At 46.3% G+C, this 18011-nt stretch overlaps 1 pseudogene; it reads left to right on the top strand.

Moving 5' to 3' along the window:
* Positions 1-203: 203 nt before the first annotated feature.
* LOC126211009 (5S ribosomal RNA) lies at positions 204-321 on the top strand (annotated as a pseudogene).
* The last annotated feature ends 17690 nt before the right edge of the window (positions 322-18011 follow it).

The raw sequence follows: 18011 nt of genomic DNA, 5'->3' as shown, positions 1-18011 counted from the left end.
GCAGCTTCTACGTTAGCCACTTCATTAGCCGACGCATCGTAGCCTCTTCATAACCAATCTCTACGTAGCTCAGTTAGAGATCAGCAGTCACTCCAGTTCAGTTGACAGACACTTGTTAGCAGCGGTCGTTAGGGCCAAAAGTGTTACTTGTGATTGCCTATTCTGAAGAAGGCTGATTATTTTGTATGTCGCCTTTTGCTTGCGGCAACGGCCTTGCCGTAGTGGATACACCGGTTCCCGTGAGATCACCGAAGTTAAGCTCTGTCGGGCGTGATCCGCACTTGGATGGGTGACCATCCAGGCCGCCCTGCGCTGTTGCCATTTTTCGGGGTGCACCCTTGATGACTGCACGACACAAAGCTTTACGCCACGCCTGGGCCCGTCAACACTGACATAGGAGTGTTGATGATTGGAAACATGTTGCCTGGTTGGACGAGTCTCGTTTCAAATTGTTTCGAGCGAATGGACGTGTACCGGTATGGAGACAACCTCATGAATCCGTGGACCCTGCATATCAGCAGGGGAGTGTTCAAGTTGGTGGAGGCTCTGTAATACCGAGGGACGTGTGCAATTGGAGCGATATGGGAACCCTGATACGTCTAGATACAAATCTGACAGGTGACATGTACGTAAGAATCCTGTCTGATCACCAGCATCCATTCACGTCCATTGTGCATTCCAGAATTGCTACCGAGTGGCTCCAGGGACACTCTTCTGCGTTTAAACACTTCCGCTGGCCACCAAACTCCCCTGACATGAATGTTATTGAGCACATCTGGGATGCCATGCAACATGATGTTCAGAAGAGATCTTCACCCGCTCGTTCTCTTTCGGATTTATTGAGAGCCCTGCAGGATTCGTGGTGTCAGTTCCATCCAGCACTACTCCAGACATTAGTCGAGTCCATGCCACGTCATGTTGCAGCACTTCTACGTGGTCGCGGAGGCCCTCCACGATATTAGGCAGGTTTACAAGTTTCATTGGATCTTCAGTGTATACAGGGTGGTCCATTGATAGTGACCAGGCCAGATATCTCACGAAATAAGCATCAAACGAAAAAACTACTAAGAACGAAACTTGTCTAGCTTCAAGGGGGAAACCAGATGGCGCAATGGTTGGCCCGCTAGACGGCGCTGCCATAGGTCAAACGGATATGAATTGCGTTTTTTTTAAAATAAGAAGCCCCATTATTTATGACATGTTCGTGTAGTACGTAAAGAAATATGAATGTTTTAGTTGGGCCACTTTTTTCGCTTTGTGATAGGTGGCGCTGTATTAGTCACAAACGTATAAGTACGTGGTATCACGTAACATTCCGCCAGTGCGGGCGGTTTTGCTTCGTGATATATTACCCGTGTTAAAATGGACAGTTTACCAATTTCGGAAAAGGTCGATAACGTGTTGATGTATGGCTATTGTGATCAAAATGCCCAACGGGCGTGTGGTATGTATGCTGCTCGATATCCTGGACGACATCATCCAAGTGTCCGGACCGTTCGCCAGATAGTTACGTTATTTAAGGAAACAGCCACATGTGAAACGTCAACCACGACCTGCAACAAATGATCATGCCTAAGTAGGTGTTTTAGTTGCTGTCGCGGCTAATCTGGACATCAGTACCAGACAAACTGCGCGAGAATAGGGAATCCCACAAACGTCGATTTTGAGAATGCTACATCAACATCGATTGCACCCGTACCATATTTCTATGCAACAGGAATTGCATGGCGACGAGTTTGAACGTCGTGTACAGTTCTGCCATTGGGCAGAAGAGAAATTACGGGACGATGACAGATTTTTTGCACGAGTTCTATTTAGCGACGAAGTATCATTCACCAACAGCGGTAACGTAAACCGGCATAATATGCACTATTGGTCAAAGGAAAATCCACGATGGCTGCGACAAGTGGAACATCAGCGACTTTGGCGGGTTAATGTATGGTGCGGTATTATGGGAGGAAGGATAATTGACCCCCATTTTATCGACGGCAATCTAAATGGTGCAATGTATGCTGATTTCCTACATAATGCTCTACCGATGTTACTACAAGATGTTTCATTGCATGACAGAATGGCGATGTACCTCCAACATGATGGATGTCCGGCACTTAGCTCGCGTGCGGTTGGATCGGTATTGAATACCATATGTCATGACACCGGATCTGACTCCCCTTATTTCTTTCTGTGAGGAAAGTTGAAGGATATTTGCTATCGTGATCCATCGACAACACCTGACAACATGCGTCTGAACATTGTCAATGCATGTGCGAACATTACGGAAGGCGAACTACCCGCTGTTGAGAGGAATGTCGTTACACGTATTGCCATATGCATTGACGTTGACGGACATCATTTTGAGCATTTATTGCATTAATGTGGTATTTACAGGTAATCACGCTGTAAAAGCATGCGTTCTCAGAAATGATAAGTTCACAAAGGTACATATATCACATTGGACCAACCGAAATAAAATGTTCAAACGTACCTACTTTCTGTATTTTAATTTAGGAAACCTATCTGTTACCAACTGTTCGTCTAAAATTGTGAGCCGGCCGCGGTGGCCGTGCGGTTCTGGCGCTGCAGTCCGGAACCGCGGGACTGCTACGGTCGCAGGTTCGAATCCTGCCTCGGGCATGGGTGTGTGTGATGTCCTTAGGTTAGTTAGGTTTAAGTAGTTCTAAGTTCTAGGGGACTTATGAGCTAAGATGTTGAGTCCCATAGTGCTCAGAGCCATTTGAACCATTTTGAAAATTGTGAGCCATATGTTTGCGACTATTACAGGGCCATCTATCACAAAGCGAAAAAAGTTGTCTAACATTGACATCAAGCTTCTGTTGCTATCTGTAATGGCACAATAATTTGACAGACTTTTTTAACATGGTTGGCGCCGGCCGGTGCGGTCGAGCGGTTCTAGGCGCTTCAGTCTGGAACCGCGGGACCGCTAAGGTCGCAGGTTCGAATTCTGCCTCGGGCATGGATGTGTGTGATGTCCTTAGGTTAGTTAGGTTTAAGTTGTTCTAAGTTCTAGGACACTGATGATCTCAGCTGTTAAGTCCCATAGTGCTCAGAGCCATTTCAACCATTTTTAACATGGTTGGGAAATAGCGATCGAAACTTTATTTCAGTAAAGCAATCAGTCTCGATCGCAAAATATTTTATTGGCGATCATCATCAGACAGTTGAGTGTCTCCTCTAGCAATATGCGGAGACAGCGAGCAGAGTGACACGTATGCCAGAAGGCACATTCGTTCACTGTACAATGGCCACTGTCAACGGAAGAGCAGCGTCACAGGATGTTAGCGTGCTGTCTTCTTGTATCTGATTAATGTGTCATAACTGACAGATGATTAGTCTCGGAAAACAGGAAAAGTAGGTGATAGCGTACAGAGCAAATTTACGGACAGGAGAAGATTAGGCGTACGGTAAATACACTACTGGGCATTAAAATTGCTACACCACGAAGATGTGCTACAGACGCGAAATTTAACCGACAGGAAGGACATGCTGTGATATGCAAATTATTAGCTTTTCAGAGCATTCACACAAGGTTGGCTCCGGTGGCGATACCTACAACGTGCTGACATGAGGAAAGTTTACAATCGATTTCTCATACACAAACAGCAGTTGACTGGCGTTGCCTGGTGAAACGTTGTTGTGATGCCTCGTGTAAGGAGGAGAAATGCGTACCATCACGTTTCCGACTTTGATAAAGGTCCGATTCTAGCCTATCGCCATTGCGGTTCATCGTATCGCGTCATTGCTTCTCGCGTTTGTCGAGATCCAATGACTGTTAGCAGAATATGGAATCGGTGGTTCAGGAGGGTAATACGGAACACCGTGCTGGATCCGAACGGCCTCGTATCAGTATCAGTCGAGATGACAGGCATCTTATCCGCATGGCTGTAACGGATCGTGCAGCCACGTCTCGATTCCTGACTTAACAGATGGGGACGTTTGCAAGACAACAACCATCTGCACGAACAGTTCGACGACGTTTGCAGCAGCATGGACTATCAGCTCGGACACCGTGGCTGCGGTTACCCTTGACGCTGCATCACAGACAGGAGCGGCTGCGATGGTGTACTCAACGACGAACCTGGGTGCACGTATGGCAAAACGTCATTTTTTCGGATGAATCCAGGTTCTGATTACAGCATCACGATGGTCGCATCCGTGTTTGGCGACACCGTGGTGAACGCACATTGGAAGCGTGTATTCGTCATCGCCATACTGGCGTATCACCCAGTGTGATGGTATGGGGTGCCATTGATTACATGTGTCGGTCACATCTTGTTCGCATTGACGGCACTTTGAACAGTGGACGTTATATTTCAGATGTGTTACGATACGTGGCTCTACCCTTCATTCTATCCCTGCGAAACCCTACATTTCAGCAGGATAATGCACGACCGCATGTTGCAGGTCCTGTACGGGCCTTTCTGGATACAGAAAATTTTCGACTGCTCCCTGGCCAGCACATTCTCCAGATCTCTCACGAATTGAAAACGTCTGGTCAATGGTGGCCTAGCAACTGGCTCGTCACAATACGCCAGTCACTACTCTTGACCGAGCGAGGTGGTGCAGTGGTTAGCACACTGGACTCGCATTCGGGAGGACGACGGTTCAATCCCACGTCCGGCCATCCTGATTTAGCTTTTCCGTGACTTCCCTAAATCGCTCCAGGTAAATGCCGAGATGGTTCCTCTGAAAGGGCACGGCCGACTTCCTTCCCTGTCCTTCCCTAATCCGATGAGACCGATGACCTCGCTGTTTGGTCTCTTCCCCCAAAACCAACCAACCAACTACTCTTAATGAACTGTGGTATCGTGTTGAAGCTGCATGGGCAGCTGTACCCGTTCACGCCGTCCAAGCTCTGTTTGATTCAATGCCCAGGCGTATCAAGGTCGTTATTAGGGCCAGAGGTGGTTGGTCAGGGTACTGATTTCTCAGGATCTATGCACCCAAACTGCGTGAAAATGTAATCACAGGTCAGTACTAGTACAATATACACTCCTGGAAATTGAAATAAGAACACCGTGAGTTCATTGTCCCAGGAAGGGGAAACTTTATTGACACATTCCTGGGGTCAGATACATCACATGATCACACTGACAGAACCACAGGCACATAGACACAAGCAACAGAGCATGCACAATGTCGGTACTAGTACAGTGTATATCCACCTTTCGCAGCAATGCAGGCTGCTATTCTCCCATGGAGACGATCGTAGAGATGCTGGATGTAGTCCTGTGGAACGGCTTGCCATGCCATTTCCACCTGGCGCCTCAGTTGGACCAGCGTTCGTGCTGGACGTGCAGACCGCGTGAGACGACGCTTCATCCAGTCCCAAACATGCTCAATGGGGGACAGATCCGGAGATCTTGCTGGCCAGGGTAGTTGACTTACACCTTCTAGAGCACGTTGGGTGGCACGGGATACGTGGGGACGTGCATTGTCCTGTTGGAACAGCAAGTTCCCTTGCCGGTCTAGGAATGGTAGAACGATGGGTTCGATGACGGTTTGGATGTACCGTGCACTATTCAGTGTCCCCTCGACGATCACTAGTGGTGTACGGCCAGTGTAGGAGATCGCTCCCCACACCATGATGCCGGGTGTTGGCCCTGTGTGCCTCGGTCGTATGCAGTCCTGATTGTGGCGCTCACCTGCACGGCGCCAAACACGCATACGACCATCATTGGCACCAAGGCAGAAGCGACTCTCATCGCTGAAGACGACACGTCTCCATTCGTCCCTCCATTCACGCCTGTCGCGACACCACTGGAGGCGGGCTGCACGATGTTGGGGCGTGAGCGGAAGACGGCCTAACGGTGTGCGGGACCGTAGCCCAGCTTCATGGAGACGGTTGCGAATGTTCCTCGCCGATACCCCAGGAGCAACAGTGTCCCTAATTTGCTGGGAAGTGGCGGTGCGGTCCCCTACGGCACTGCGTAGGATCCTACGGTCTTGGCGTGCATCCGTGCGTCGCTGCGGTCCGGTCCCAGGTCGACGGGCACGTGCACCTTCCGCCGACCACTGGCGACAACATCGATGTACTGTGGAGACCTCACGCCCCACGTGTTGAGCAATTCGGCGGTACGTCCACCCGGCCTCCCGCATGCCCACTATACGCCCTCACTCAAAGTCCGTCAACTGCACATACGGTTCACGTCCACGCTGTCGCGGCATGCTACCAGTGTTAAAGACTGCGATGGAGCTCCGTATGCCACGGCAAACTGGCTGACACTGACGGCGGCGGTGCACAAATGCTGCGCAGCTAGCGCCATTCGACGGCCAACACCGCGGTTCCTGGTGTGTCCGCTGTGCCGTGCGTGTGATCATTGCTTGTACAGCCCTCTCGCAGTGTCCGGAGCAAGTATGGTGGGTCTGACACACCGGTGTCAATGTGTCCTTTTTTCCATTTCCAGGAGTGTATTTGTCCAATGAATACCCGTTTATCGTCTGCATTTCCTCTTGGTGTAGCAATAATGGCCAGTAGTGTAGTTATGGCCTGGAGTGGTGTACGTACCTCGGTGCAGAGCAGGAGTCGATACAGTCGGCGGCGACTCGGCAGCCGAGCTCCCGGCCCAGCTGGTTGGCCTCGCTCCACGTGAGCCGGTGGAGAGCCGCCAGGGCACCGGCGCAGCCCTCGCCCTCCACCCCTCCTGCAGGGGGAGGCGGAGGTCCGTAGCTAGAGAGGCCGGCTGCCAGGTGGGCCACAGCTGGGACAGCGTCAGACGGCGGTTCCAGGGTTCCGGACGTTCCGCTCAGCGTGTAGATTTCTGCGAAACGTTGTCACCTTGACAGGTCTGCACTCTGACTACTCACACACGCTGTCGCTGACTACTACATAGAGTACGCGAAAGAACTTGCCCCCCTTCTAACAGCTGTGTACCGCAAGTCTCTAGAGGAACGAAAGGTTCCAAATGATTGGAAAAGAGCACAGGCAGTTCCAGTTTTCAAGAAGGGTCGCCGAGCAGATGCGAAAAACTATAGGCCTATATCTCTGAAGGTGACAGGGGTAAAAGGGAGCGAAAGGCTATTTAGAATATTTGTACAGAAACCAGATGGCAGCTATAAGAGTCGAGGGACATGAAAGGGAAGCAGTGGTTAGGAAGGGAGTGAGACAGGGTTGTAGCCTCTCCCCGATGCTATTCAATCTGTATCTTGAGCAAGCAATAAAGGAAACAAAAGTTTGGAGTAGGTATTAAAATCCATGGAGAAGAAATAAAAACTTTGAGGTTCGCCGATGATATTGTAATTCTTCAGAGATAGCAAAGGACTTGGAAGAGCAGTCGAACGGAATGGACCATGTCTTGAAAGGAGGATATAAGATGAACATCAACAAAAGCAAAACGAGGATCATGGAATGTAGTCGGATTAAGTCGAGTGATGCTGAGGGAATTAGGTTAGGAAATGAGACACTTAAAGTAGTAAAGGAGTTTTGCTATTTGGGGAGCAAAATAACTGATGATGGTCGAAGTAGAGAGGATATAAAATGTAGACTGGCAATGTCAAGTAAAGCGTTTCTGAAGTAGAGAAATTTGTTAACATCGAGTATTGATTTAAGTGTCAGGAAGTCGTTTCTGAAAGTATTTGTATGGAGTGTAGCCAAGTATGGAAGTGAAACCTGGACGGTAAATACTTTGGACAAGAAGAGAATAGAAGCTTTCGAAATGTGGTGCTACAGAAGAATGCTGAAGATTAGATGGGTAGATCACGTAACTAATGAGGAGGTATTGAATGGAATAGGAGAGAAGAGGAGTTTGTGACACAACTTGACAAGAAGAAGGGACCGGTTGGTAGGACATGTTCTGAGGCATCAAGGGATCACCAATTTAGCATTGGACGGCAGCGTGGTCGAGGCAGACCAAGAGATGAATACACTAAGCAGATTCAGAAGGATGTAGGTACCAGTAAGTACTGGGAGATGAAGAAGCTTGCACAGGACAGAGTGGCATGGAGAGCTGCATCAAACCAGTCTCAGGACTGAAGGCCACAACAACATATCTCTGACATCCATCTGTTGTAGAATTTTAGAACATGTTTTTTGCTCGCGTATCATGTCATTTCTGGAAACCCAGAATCTACTCTGTAGGAATGAACATGGATTTCGGAAATAGCGATCGTGTGAAACCCAACTCGCTTTATTTGTTCATGAGACCCAGAAAATATTAGATACGGGCTCCCAGGTAGATGCCAGTTTCCTTGACTTCCGGAAGGCGCTCGATACAGTTCCTCACTGTCGCCTGGTAAACAAAGTAGGAGCCTACGGTATATCAGACCAGCTATGTGGCTGGATTGAAGAGTTTTTAGCAAACAGTACACAGCAAGTTGTTCTCAGTGGAGAGACGTCTACAGACGTTAAAGTAACCTCTGGCGTGCCATAGGGGTGTCTTATGGGACCATTGCTTTTCACAATATATACAAATGACCTAGTAGATATTGTCGGAAGTTCCAAGCGGCTTTTCGCGGATAATGCTGTAGTATACAGAGAAGTTGCAGCATTAGAAAATTGCAGCGAAATGCAGGAAGATCTGCAGCGGATAGGCACTTGGTGCAGGGAGCGGCAACTGACCCTTAACATAGACAAATGTAATGTATTGCGAATACATAGAAAGGAGGATCCTTTATTATATGATTATATTATAGCGGAACAAACACTGGTAGCAGTTACTTCTGTAAAATATCTGAAGTGGAATGATCATCTAAAATTAATTGTTGGTAAGGCGGGTGCCAGGTTGAGATTCATTGGGAGAGTGCTTAGAAAATGTAGTCCACCAACAAAGGAGGTGGCTTACAAAACACTCGTTCGACCTATACTTTAGTATTGCTCATCAGGGTGGGATCCGTACCAGGTTGGGTTGACGGGGGAGATAGAGAAGATCCAAAGAAGAGCGGAGCGTTTCGTCACAGGGTTATTTGGTAAGCGTGATACAGTTACGGAGATATTTAGCAAACTCAAGTGACAGACTCTGCAAGAGAGGCGCTCTGCATCGCGGTGTAGCTTGCTGTTCAGCTTTCGAGAGGGTGCGTTTCTGGATGAGGTATCGAATATATTGCTTCCCCCTACTTATACCTCCCGAGGAGATCACGAATGTAAAATTAGAGAGATTCGAGCGCCCACGGAGGCTTTCCGGCAGTCGTTCTTCTCGCGAACCATACGCGACTGGAACAGGAAAGACAGTCGGACGTAAAGTGCATTCCGCCACACACCGTTGGGTGGCTTGCGGAGTATGAATGAAGATGTAGATGTACTTCTGTCCACATCAGTACTATAATCCGTTCATCATAAGACTAAACCCGATGTAAACAAACACAAACGCAATGATTGGTCAGAAGCTGTAGCACACGTACTTTGGTGTTGTTGCGCTCCTGGAAGTAGGTCTTAGTTATGTACTAGATATCTTATTACTAAATTACGTTAAATTAAACTTTAATGCGTTCAAATGTATTAACAGGCATCAACGTTTTTCTTAATCACTCTTTTGCTACTTAGTTTTTATTTCAAAAATCGTGTACAGTCACAGCCTCTGCAGCGTTGTGATCTGATTGTCGCGCTGTTAATGCGCAGTATGAAAATGGCTGGGGCTGTTTTCTGTTCCGTAGTGAAACACGCGCATGGAACACGGTTAAAAAGTGCCGAGAAATGTGCTGTTCTTAATGTTTCTCATCAATTTACAGAGGTCATCGGCTTTTAAGTTTTCCCAGCGGGGTATATACTGCAGTTAATATATTAGTCCACATTGAACGTGTAGCGCAGTCGATAGTGTAAAAGAATTTGAACTAAATTCATGTGCGTTGGTATAAATCTCCCCACTATCAGTTTTTTTTTCTCTTTCAATTTGAAATACCTACATCTCTTAATTGTAAAACTCATTATCATTTTCTATGAATAATGCACGTCTTCTTGTTTCTAACTACACATTGGACACGAAATTCCTGTTTCCATTTCAAATACAAATTCTTAATTATCAATGTTTTGTGAAAGACTGTTCATAAAAGTTTTTTTTAAATTAAGAAAACATAAGTTTAATTTTTAAGAAAAAAAATGAAAAACCAAATCCTCTTTATTTGGACTGTGTCCATCGTTTTAAACCACAGAGGTCGATAAGTATCGTAGAAACATGTGAAACAATCATTTTCACAGCATCGACCACATTATACAAATGCCGCGTTTTTACATTTGCTGCTGTACCATTACAATATGAACCCAACAGAACTGATCTGGAGCCCAGCTGCGGGATTTGGCCCGAGAAGTAACAAGACTGTTAAGCTTCCAGACGTACTGGAACTAATGCACGCAGTTTTTTCACACGTCACTGCCGAACGCTGGCGGGATATAGAACGACTCGTGATAAAGAAAGAATAGAATATGCTGCGCCTGGTTGGCTTCGTGGATTCTGTTGTTGACATGCTCGTTATCGACGTAGCAGGTGACACTTCCAGAACCTAAACGTACTTCTCGGATTCGGATAAGAAAGCAGCTAAGAGATTACCAGACGACTGGCTGTAAGTAACACCTTTAGTGGCTTCAATATTTAACAATACGGTGAAATCCTTCAAACTCTCTTACTTTACACACAGCTTATGCAGAAAAATTACCCTGCAGTTAAGTCAGGAATTTTCATCATTCTTGTTTTTAATTACAATAGTACATTAGCTAAAAATGATAACGTGTTGCGATTTTCGTCTAGTTGTCTAAGGACCGTATTGTGGGAGATCTGCAGTGTATTATATCACTCTGTTTAAAAATTAAATGACATTCGAAGCTGTATTGTTCCTCTGCTTGTCTCTTTTTGAATGTGAAATCCAGCTGGCGACGTCACAGCAGGCTAGCTGTACCAGCCGACTGGCCAGTATTGTCCAAGTTAAATGCGCCTGTAAAGCTGTTGTCCCATATTATCGCTAACTCGATGCACGAGTAAAGCACAGCACAACACGTACCCATGTTATCGTACGTGACAGCACTCGAGACAGCTTGGCTGCAGTCCCACATGGAACGGAAATCCAATGAGGTTCCAGCAAATGCGGAAGAATACATAGAGCAATGTTTACATCAGGTTTCTTCTTATGATGAACGAATTATAGCAGCCACTGAAATGAAACACTAAGAGAGCAGCAGTCGACGGAAGTCACCACGGCAAGAAAGTGTGCTATACTACGTATGTCAAGAGGGGAGCTCTGACAGCTGGCAGCGCAGTTGCCAGTATTCGACAAGGATGGCCAGCAAGCCTGCAGCGGTCGCCAAGGACTACGGCAACACTGGGGCGTTACCACGGTAACGTAAACAAAAGCTCACGATCTGATTGGCCGTCGAGGATGCGCGAAGCACGTGCGCCGAGCCCGCGTCAACTGTCAGACCTCTTCTCTCGCCGTACACACTGTGGACGCTTTTACGAGCAAATGATCAGCGCTTTAGCTGGCTGCCAGCACATCGGCCCCTCGACTACGACGCAGGGAGAGCTGTGCCGACAGTACTCTCTGCCCTGGGACCCCACTGGACACTGTTCGTCTCTTCTGATGAGCCCCCATTCCGACTACAGCATCGGCATGTCGAGGCTCTGAGGAGAATCGAGGGTGCCAGGTTGCGTTCGCCATTCTCGTACTTGCCCGCCATCTGGCGTCATTGTACAGGGAGCCATTTCTTAGACAACACGTAATCAGTAACTCAGATAGCAGCCATTACATTTCTGAGCCTTCGAGACCATTCGCTTGCCCTACCTTTGACATCCCCGAGACGTTACCTTTCCACAAAATAATTCGAGACCACATGTCGCTCATGCTGTTACATCCTACCTTGACAGAGATTGTGTTTGACTGTTGCACTGACTGGAAAGTCCACCAGATCTCTCGGCAAGGTGTCGTTTCTAGAGAGGGAGAAAGATGGACACGTTGCGGCAACTCAGGGATCTTGCCTCTATCGACCTTCCCGTCGAGTGGAAGTAGCCGTGGGGAGCTTCTGAATTTTCCAACAGCTGGAAGAATCAAGCTATGAAGTGGTGCAGAGTATGGAACTCTGTGAGGATCGGTTAGGGAAGCATGGTATAAATTATAAGTTGCTTCTCATCTAAAAATCGAAGAGTCTTACTGCCACTGCTACTTATTCCCGCTATCAGTCAAATTCCCCTCTACTGAGTCTGTCTCCATGAATACTACGGAGCCGAAGCTATGAATAGTTCCAAGTCCTGTGTCTGGCCCATTCGATGCAGAGTCTGCGTCTCTATACACCGCAGATCTCGACTGCTTACTAGGTCCTCACGAGCCCTTATGTATATGGCGGCTAGCCGGTGTGCCCAAGCGGTTCTAGACACTTCAGTCTGGAACCGCGCCACCGCTATGATCGCAGGTTCGAATCCTGCCTCAGGCATGGATGTGTATGGTGTCCTTAGGTTAGTTAGGTTTAAGTAGTTCTAAGTTCTAGGGGACTGATGACCTCAGATGTTAAGTCCCATAGTGCTCAGAGCCATTTGAACCATATATATGGCTCGTATGGCTCCTCAAGGCGGATTCTGACGCACTAGCTGAGGCTAGCCACGTATTCAGTGTAGTTCCATTTCCCCTTTCGTGGCCTGGCTCTGAAGGCACTGATACGCAGATAGCCACTAGGTCGTCGCTGGCCATTATCGCTTCTCAAAAGCTGTGCGGGATTAGCCGAGTGGTCTAAGGTGCGGCAGTCATGGACTGTGCGGCTGGTCCCGGCAGAGGTTGAGAGGTGGCATGAGCCCCCTCTCATATTTCTATCTTACTCTGAGTAATTCGATTTTCCTCTCTAATTGCATGTGGTGAAATGTTGCTATTCCTTCACACACGGACTTCCCACGCAGTGTCTCTGGTCGCCAAGGTGGTCTGGTGACAGGCGGGCTCTGCTGATCTTGAAAGTTGTAAGCCGACGTGTGTGAGGGAGTCGAGTGGATGCCTTCCAGACGCCGACATTGTCATAAGAGCGGGAACGACAAGCCCACAGGGGCCTGACAGAGCGGCTGGGCTAGAGATTCCATTACTTCACAGAAACTTAGTGAAAACACTTTCTAGTGGGCTACCAGCGAGGCGTGGGAATGACTTGTGTTCCCAGGCAGTCTTGGCGGGAAAATTCCCGCGTTTTCTGCAAAATCATAATTGTGATTGGCTTGCTCACGGGATAGCTCCGAGACGTAGCAAAAGCGGCGCAGAAATTGGCGCCAGGTATCTCCATTGGTGGAATAGTAGTGCGTCGGCAATAGAGTGGAATTTTCCGCCGGTTTTCGAGTTGCTGATTGGAACCTTTAACCACGGCCACTGTCATGGGGGCGGAAATGTTCTGTGTTCGGCTTGTACAGGTGCTATTGAGTGAGTCGGCTCTCGGCTTTCGGTCGGAGTAGGTTACAAGACTGAGCTCTCGCTGCTCTGGACAGCCTGCCTTCTGTTGGCTGTCTAATATACTTTATTTAATTGTAACTGTTTGACGCAGTTGCTGAGGTTTCGACTTCAATGTAACTTTCAGAGTACAGTTGGCAATTGAGCGTTCTGTGTACAAGTGGCCTATGTTGTCCGTCTTGAGCAGTTTTGGCTAAAGTTGACTGTACTGGAGTTACTGTGTGACTTCTCTTGTTAAAATCACTCACTGTACCGTCAGTGATTGTGTAACGAGCCTTCTTCGTCTCCTTCAGAGGCATATTTGTGTTTCTAGGAAGTCTTTAGTCTGGAACAACCAGACCAGGAGAATTTGTTTCGGGCTATACTCACGACATTATCATCACCACGACGGGACGTCGAAGCAACCAGCCATCGCCTCCGGTATGCCAGGTCGTGTCCTTGCAATTAAGAAGACAGCTTGGTAATGTACGACCGCAGCACTGGCAAATCAGGGAATTTTGCTAGGTGATAATCAGAGCTCAGCAGAGTGCGTCTGTTTTTCTTTTCTAACTTTGTTCTGTCTTGGGTGTTCATTGTCTGAGTTATCACTACTGTAGCAGCAATTAATGTTGGGTTGGCTGGGTGTTTCTCTTAAGATTTGAGTTGCAAGGAATTGGCTGCAATACCACTTGGTCATAAATGTCACAATCTACTTTATGGACAACTTCACCTTCACAGCATTTATTTGAGTATCCAGTTTGATGTATTGTAAATGTTTCATGTGTTTTGTTTATTATTTTGAGTTTAGTCATAATAAATCAAATTATTATTTTGGGCAGAACTTTCATTCTGTTAATAGGTAGTGCAACCCTTTCATTTCTCACTACGTTAATGAAACTTTCCTTTATCTAATTTCTATCCAATTAAATTATTGCAGGTGCCAAACTCTTTTCTACTCCACTTGCAGGGTCGATTACAGTCAGTGCGCATTTCTTCTTAATCCATGTGCAACAGCAAAAGTCGGAGTTAGAAAAGGGTGGGCTCACAGCATTATTTCCATATGAAGATTCGAGAAGAATTTAGTGTTAATTAACTTCATCCCCGGCACCTCGCAAGGTTCGAGTCCTCCTTCAGGCATTGGTGTGTGTGGTTCTCCTTAGGATAATTTAGGTTAAGTAATGTGTAAGCTTAGGGACTGATGACCTTAGCAGTTAAGTCCCATAAGATTTCACACACATTTTTTGCTTCTCAAATATTGAGTCAAAGCTTCCTCCCCGAGGCTGGCTCATAGCTGCTCCAGTGTAATAATTCTTAAGTGTTGTAATTCGTGTGATTTGAGGGATTGAGATTCGCAAGGCTGGTCACTGGGTGCAGAGAAACTGCCAGGCCACCACTCACTATTCACTCACCTTGGGCACAGTGTTGAAGCGGCACACAATGACGTGACCATGTCCGTCATCTGACTGGGGCTCAGCGCGATGCCTGACCGGGTTAGAGCCACTCTTGATGGATCTGGTGGTAGAATTGTGTACTAAATTATCCTGTATGCCCTCCATCACCTAGAAATGTAATCACCCTTCCTGTCTACTCTACTGTATACGAACTATAAGTGAAATTTCGTTACTTCCTGTCCTTTGTGGTGCTGCAATGGTAGTATGTTGGTACACCATACTTTGGCGACCACTGTCAACTGCTTGGCAGAGAGCGCATTCACTTGTACTACATACTAGTGATACTTGGCCATTTGACTTTCCATTTGTATAGTGTGCACAAGAAGAATGACTGCACAAATACTCGGCATCTGCAGTAATTACTTTGATACTGTCGGCTTGGTCGCTGAGGCAGCGACACATAGGTGGCTCTAGGTTAATCTCAGACTCCTCACCTAATATTGGTTCTTGATACTTTTAGGCTCTCGGAGGCCAGCTTTCTCTCTTCTGCCAGTTTCGCTCTTGCAACTTTCCTCGCAAGCTCTTTCGAGACTCCAACCAGCCTGCAGCAATCCTTTTGGGGCTCTTTGTAAACATTCCATATCACTTCTTACCGCTATCTTGTATGCGCGCTACATATTTCAGTGGTAATCCAGGATGATTCATACAACCGTTTTGTAAGAAAGCTTATATATAGTAGAATGTTACGGCATAAAATCAGGCACTGGCGCGCCATTCGAGAACGAGAGAGGAGAGAAGGCTGTGAAGAAGACGTCAAGCCAGTTGCACACTGACCGACCCGTCTCCAGGACAGGAGAACATAAGCTCGGAACAGTTCTACAGAAGCTTCAAGACCAGCGATCTGAATAGAAGAGTCAACTGTATTACTTCCCTTGTACTAGGAAACGTATATACTGAAGAACATTGATTAATTTGCATGTCGCCCTTTGCTTGCGACATATTTTCGTATATCTCAAATTTAAGTATTATCATTTCATTTTGGAGTGTAATTATCAGTCTTAGAAAGGGAGGTTAAAAGGAAATGACAAGTATTTTGGACAGGTCAGGAAAACTGCTGTTGAATCCTGTTGATGCCTTGGGCAGATGGAGGTAATATTTTGAAGAGTTGCTCAATGTAGGTGAAAATACGATCAGTAATGTTTCAGATTTCGATGTTCAATGGGATAGGAATGATGATGGAATTAGGATCACATTTGAGAAAGTGGAGAAAATGGTCAATAGACAGCAGTGCAATAAAGCGGCTGGGGTGGATGAAATTAAGTCGGAACTCATCAAATACAGTGGAATGTCAGGTCTTAAATGGCTACACAGGATAATTGAAATGGCGTGGGAGTCGGGACAGGTTCCATCAGACTGGACGAAAGCAGTAATGACACCAATCTTTAAACATGGAAACAGAACAGATTGTAACAACTACAGATGTATCTCTTTAATCAGCGTTGTGGGTAAAATCTTCTCAGGCATTGTTGAAAGGAAAGTGCGAGTATTAGATGAGGACAAATTGGATGAAAATCAGTGTGGATTTAAGCCTGTTAGAGGTTGTCAGGACCAGATCTTTAGCTTACGGCAAATAATGGAGAAGAGTTACGAGTGGAACAGGCAATTGTATCTATGCTTTATAGATCTAGGAAAGACATATGACTGGGTTTCTAGGAGAGAGTTTTGTCTGTTCTACTAGATCATGGAATAGGAGGCAAAGTTTTGCAAACAATTAAAGGTCTTTACATAGAGAGTCAGGCAGCAGTTAGAGTTAACGGTAAATTGAGTTCATGGTTCAGAGTAGTTTCAGGGATATGACAAGGCTGCAACCTGTCTCCACTGTTGTTCATATTATTTATGGATCATATGTTGAAAACAATAGACTGGTGGGGGAGATTAAGATATGTGAACACAAAATAAGCAATCTCCCATATGCGGATGACTTATTTGCGATGGCAGATTCAATTGAAAGTTTGCAAAGTAATATTTCAGAGCTAGATCAAAAATGTAAGGGCTATGGTATGAAGATTAGCATCTCCAAAACGAAAGTAATGTCAGTGGGAAAGAGATATAAACGGATTGAGTACCAAATAGAAGGAACAAAGTTAGAACAGGTGGACGGTTTCAAGTACTTAGGATGCGTATTCTCACAGGATGGCAACATAGTGAAAGAACTGGAAGCGAGGTGTAGCAAAGCTAATGCAGTGAGCGCTCAGCTATGATCTACTCTCTTCTGCAAGAAGGAAGTCAGTACCAAGACTAAGTTATCTGTGCACTGTTCAATCTTCCGACCAACTTTGTTGTATGGGAGCAAAGCTAAGTGGATTCAGGTTACCTTATCAATAAGGTTGAGGTTACAGATATGAAAGTAGCTAGGATGATTGCAGGTACTAGTAGATGGGAACAATGGTAGGAGGGTGTCCTCAATGAGGAAATCAAATAAAAACTGGGAATGAACTCTATAGATGTAGCATTCAGGCTTAGATGGTGGGGTCATGTTACACGCATGGGAGAAGCAAGGTTACTCAAGAGGCTCATGTGTTCAGCAGAAGAGGGTAGGAGGAGTCGGGGTAGACCAAGGAGAAGGTACCTGGATGCGGTTAAGAATGATTTTGAAGAAATAGGCTTAACATCAGAAGAGGCACCAATGTTAGCACTGAATAGGAGATCATGGAGGACTATGCTCCAGACTGAACGCTGAAAGGCATAATCAGTCTTAAATGATGATGATGATCGTTTCATTTTCGTAATAATACTCATTAAAACGATGTGCTTGAATTGTTGTCTAGCTATCGGAGAAAGCAGATTTCCTACACACCCCATATTCGACGACTGGGCAAGATTCAACATATAACGCTTGCATTTTCACGGTATTCTACCAATGAAGTGTAATCTGTTACCTGCTCTTCCTATAACTAAGTCTATGTCGCTGTCCCATTTCATATCTCCACAAACTGTCACACACAGGTACTTCTATGAATACACTCGTTCCAGTCAGTGAAGACCACAGTTTTAGATTTCTGAACTTTTAAAGCTGGCTGCCAATGTTTGCACCATTTTGAAGTCGTATTAGCATCTGGATTGGTACTTAAGCAGCTTTTTCAGGTAGCACTTCATTATAGATAACTGCGTTCCGTAAGGTTACTATTACGAGGGTCATTCAATGATTAAAGAGACAAATTGGTCTGGCGAAAAAACTGTTAGTATGGCAAGCTTGGTACTTTTACGGTTTCCAGTTGGTATCACTGG

The sequence above is a fragment of the Schistocerca nitens genome, chromosome 10 (assembly GCF_023898315.1).
Source record: "Schistocerca nitens isolate TAMUIC-IGC-003100 chromosome 10, iqSchNite1.1, whole genome shotgun sequence".
In the NCBI taxonomy this organism is placed as follows: Eukaryota; Metazoa; Arthropoda; class Insecta; order Orthoptera; family Acrididae; genus Schistocerca; species Schistocerca nitens.
Note: the sequence above shows the minus strand (reverse complement) of the source record. Positions and strands in the feature narration are given on the sequence as shown.